A 5,260-nucleotide genomic window follows, 5' to 3' on the forward strand; every position below is an offset into this window, starting at 1 on the left:
TGACTTCCTTCAGGACTTGACACAAACTTTATCTTTGGCTGGAGGTCTTTCCTGTACTTTCTCCGTACTCTGAATCTGTCTTGTATGTAACTGTTTTTTTTTTACATGCTGTCTCTTCCATTGGAATACTTCCTTGAAACCAAGACCAATCTTTGCCTTTGTGTGCCCAGCAATGAGCACAGTGCCCATCATATGTTCAGTCCTTAGTAAAATACTTGTTGATGAACAAAGGTAGCTTGAAATTCTCCTATCTGTCTAAAGAGGCAAAGAATACTTAGTCAGTTTATAGGGTGACTGTGCCCTTGCCCACCTCTACTCTAGCCATAGTATCCCTGAATACTCTCAAGCCTCAGGCCTCCAAGGGTCTTGTGCTCTTGGTACCAGGTACAAACCCAGGATCCGCTCCAGATAAGAGACTGCCCTGGCTGAGAACCACTGTGTACAGCAAGCTATGGCCAGATGTCTTTGAGGTAGAACTCCTTCTGTCATGAGCTCAATGATTGCCCAGAAAAGACTGTGGACAAAGCTGACAGGCACAGAGCCAGAATTTCTTCTTGCAAACAATTGGGTGGTTTGGGCTTTTTGTTGTTTCTGTTGTTTTGGTTTTTTCTTATTTTTTCTTCTTGGACCCTCCACTCCCCCCGCCCCCCCCACCCAGGGTCTTAGGTTTCCAAGTGACAACAGGACAAAGCCTTTTAGCAAGTGTACTTAGAATAGTATTGCTGTCCACTGTCTCCAGCCCCCAGGAGCCATTTGGCCCTGGAGATGGGTGATAGCCAGCCCCCAGCTTGGGGACATGACAGTTGGAGAGGCTTACCAAAGATTCCCAGTCACCTCTGCCAAATGCCTAAGGCTACCCCCAGGTGCCAATTCTGGCTCTCAAGTCTGCCAGACATCACTTGATAAAGCCAGTTAGAGAGAGAAAGAGAGTAACAATATGAAGCCAACGACAATAGTCAAGGTCAGAGTCTCATTCAGAGAAGGTGTTCTAGTGTAAGGAAAAACATACCAGACTTGAAGCTACAAGACCTAAATTCAAATCCTGACCCTGACATTGCCTACTGGTATGACTCAAGGCAAATCATTTTATCTTTCTGATCCTCAGGGTCCTCTGTAAAATGGGGATAATAATATCTCACAAGATTGCTGGGAGGAAGACTTTGTAAAGTACTGTAAAAAATAGGAGCTGTTATTATGAATACAGACTCTTTTGAGGGCCTCTACTGTGACCACATGGGAAACAGTGAGGGGTGCAAAGCTTGTCAACCCTATGAGCACACGTTGCTAATGCCTTCCCCTTTAAGATTACTTTCCCTCTACTCTGTATATATCTTGTAGATAACTGGCTATTTACATGCTATTGCTTCCATTGGGGTATGAACTCCTTGAAGTCAGGGCCAATCTCTACCTTTGCTCATGTGCCCATCATATGTTCAGCCCTATTCAATCAGCATGAGGTGGTTCTCCTTCCCCCAATGAGGATTGTGACTCTTCTCCAACTTTGCGGAGTCTTCATGAGTGGCTTCATCATCCTGATAGCCGCTCATTATGCTCTGCTCCAAATTTATCTGGGCTGGTACTCAGATGACAGATACTCAGTCCATCACTAGGTCTGGGCTTGAAGCATTCTTTTCTTTTATTTAATTAAATGTTTTATTGATGCTCTTTAAGAAATGCTGTTGAGGCAGCTAGGTGGCACAGTGGATAAAGCACCGGCACTGGATTCAGGAGTACCTGAGTTCAAATTCTGCCTCAGACACTTGACACTTACTAGCTGTGTGACCCTGGGCAAGTCACTTAACCCCCATTGCCCTGCAAAAAAAAAAAAAAAGAAATGCTGTCATTTCCCAATGACTGTCCACTTTTCTCAGTAGAGCCCTCCTCTGCAACAAAGAAATAGAAACCATCAAAATACATAAAAACAACATTGATTGTGACAATGTATGCCCCATTTCACACCTGTAGTCCCACACCTCCCTACTAGAGGAAAAAGGCATACTTTACTATTGCCTGGAATCCAAAGCTTTACTGGTTTGATAAGAAACTGCCAAGTCTTGCACACTACTAGCATATTTGTTCTTTTTTGTTACTCAGTTGTGTCTGACTCTCCATGACCCCATTTAGGGTTTCCTTGGCAAAGACACTGTAGTGGTTTTCCATTTCCTTCTCCAGCTCATTTTACAGATGAGGACACTGAGGCAAACAGGTTAAGTGACTTGCCCAGGGTCACACAGCTACTAAGTCTCTGAGGCCAGATTTGAACTCAGGAAGACAGTCTTCCTGGCTCCAGGCCCAGTGGTCCATCTACTGCATCACCTAGGTGCCCTACTGGCATAGCCTTTGAGAACCCATAGTCATCATGATGAGGAACTAGAGGAGGACATAAGTAATTATATAAGAAAGGATAGAAAGAATGGATAAAAAGAAAAAAATTCATTGTTGTTTGTTGTCTGAACCAATTGACCATACCCCAAGACACAAGGTAGTCCAAGGCAGATATAAACACAATTCAAGGTCTGGTTTGAGTGTAACTACACAGGGAATACAGCCCACTGCTGCCTCATTCATTTTACAGACCCAACCAGGTCTTGCCTCATTGACTTTCACTGCTGATTGAGTGGGACTCATTTGTCTGTTTGTCATAGGTTGCTATGTTTCCTTCATTCTTATTCATCCTTCACTTCAGCACTAGCGTGTGGCACCATGATAGTCTCAATGGCAGGGTGACAAGTCGAGCCAGCAGCAGGTGGAAGCTGGGAAGGAGCCAGTCTCACCTGATACCTTGGGCTCCACTGTCTGCTTCCTGGACAGCCTGGTGTGGTGGGAGAGGAGAAACAAAGAGTAAACATGGTTTTGTTAATAAACACCATTGATTGAGCAAGTCACAACTACACGGTGTGATTTCTGGTCCCAACAACTTTCTTCTTCTTGTGACCTTAGGGCCAATTCCCAGGAAATAGCTTCAAAGGCCACTCCCAGTAGTCTCACCCTGGTCGCAGTTTGATAATTAATTTCTTCCAAGCTCACCTGTCCTTTGTTCAATTTGAAATGACCACTTCTTCCACTGTCCTCCTCTCTTTTTTTAAATTCAATCTCCCCTTCACACACAGGCCACCATTCAAGGGCTCCATTCCAATTCTAATTAGCACAGAAGCTTTGACCTGCTCCTTTTTTCTGACCTTGACTGATTCACCCCTCTTGGCAGCCTGGTGGTCCCTTGCTCCAGGGAGCTCACCACATTGGTGCCAATGTGGACATTCATTTGGCTTTAGCCTTATGATAGCTCAGTGCTCTCGAACTCAAGTGATCCACTAGCCTCAGCCTCCCCAAATTGCAAGGATTACACATGTATGTCACCACACTTGGCTGCCCTCATCTGCAAAATGCAGTTTCGTGTTTTCTGATGCCTTCCTAGACCAATGACAATTGGCTCTGAGCACTCTAATGCTTTCAAAAATCTCTACCACTCCTGCATTGTATGTTGTTGTATGTTATATTATATATTCCATTATTATTATATGTATAATATTATTATGCTTTACTGTTGTTGTTATTGTTCGGTCATTTTCAGTCATGGCTCTCCATGTAACTCTCCGTGACCCCATTTGGGGTTTTCTTGGCAAAGAAACTGGAGTGGTTTGCCATTTCCTTCTCCAGCTCATTTTACAGAAGAGGAAACTGAGGCAAACAGGGTAAAATGACTTGCCTAGGGTTCATACAGTTACGAAGTGTCTGAGGCCAGATTTTCTTTGAACTCAGGAAGATGAGTATTCCTGTCTCCAGGCTCAACACTATCTATTATGCCACCCAGTTACCCATATTCTTATATACACGTGTTATTTTACATGGGCAACTAGGTGGCGCAATGAATAGAGTGCTAGGTCTGGAGTCAGGAAGATTCATTTTCCTGAGTTCAAATCTGGCCTCAGACACTTACTAGCTGTGTGACCCTGGGCAAGTCACTTAATGCTATTTGCCTCAGTTTCCTCATCTGTAAAATGAGCTGGAGAAGGAAATGGCAAACCATTCCAGTATTTTTGCCTAGAAAACCCCAAATGGGGTCACAGAGAGTCAACCATGACTGAAACTGACTGAACAACAATTATTTTACATTATATATTATCAATATTATTTTATGTATTATATATCATATACAATACACAGGTGTATTATATGTATTACATACATGTGATAACAATAACTTATATAGCACCTTAAAGTTTGCAAAGTTCTATGCATACATTATCTTACCCGAGCCTCGCAACACCCTTGTAAAATAGGTGTTACAGGTACTATGCACACTTTACAGATAAGGAAATTGAGGCTCAGAAAGATTCACCCATGATCACTAGGGTAGGTATAGCAGGTATGATTACCCCTATTTTTTTTTTTTAGTGAGGCAATTGGGGTTAAGTGACTTGCCCAGGGTCACACAGCTAGTAAGTGTTAAGTGTCTGAGGCTGGATTTGAACTCAGGTACCTGACTCCAAGGCCAGTGCTCTATCCACTGCGCCATCTAGCTGCCCCTGATTACCCCTATTTTACAGTTAAGGAAGCAAAGTCTCTGAGAAGCTAACTGACCTGTCTGTCCATGGTCTCAAATCTAGGAAGCATCAGAGCTGAGATTTGAACCAAGGTTTTCCTAATTTCAGTGCAGCTCTCTATTCCCTACACTGAACTGCCTCTGCTTCACTATAGATAGGTACTTGCTTCAGTTTCTGTTGCTTCAGATGTTCTTCTGTTTACATCATGTTCCCTGGCACCCTACACCATTAAAAACAAAGGTCATAGCAACTTAAAATTAGAAGGAAACTCCACAGTGATCTAGTCAAGTTTACCATTTGCTTTCATATCTCCCCTCATCACCTCATAGAAAGCTATAGGCATGAAAGGGTTCAGGTATTGGCTCATGATCCAATGATGGCATCTGTGACTTGGGTGACCTGACTTGTAGTTTGGTAGAGGACATGCTGAATTTTCTTAAGCCACTCTCACACCAACTCTGTGCCTCAATACTGTGTCTCAATACTAAAAACTGGAAAAATAGCACCTGCCCACCTACATGCTTCATCAAGATTCTATGGCAGTGAAAGAGCTGTAATGATTTCAGATATTCGGAATAAAGAGATTCATTATCATCTCCAGAAATGATCAACAGTGGAAAAGACCTTATTTTATTTCTACCACTATCATATTCCTTTTTCCTTCTTCCTTGGTGCTGCCATATAACTCCACCTTCTTGTGGTTAGTTGCCATTGTG

The sequence above is a fragment of the Dromiciops gliroides genome, chromosome 3, assembly GCF_019393635.1.
Source record: "Dromiciops gliroides isolate mDroGli1 chromosome 3, mDroGli1.pri, whole genome shotgun sequence".
Classification (NCBI taxonomy): Eukaryota; Metazoa; Chordata; class Mammalia; order Microbiotheria; family Microbiotheriidae; genus Dromiciops; species Dromiciops gliroides.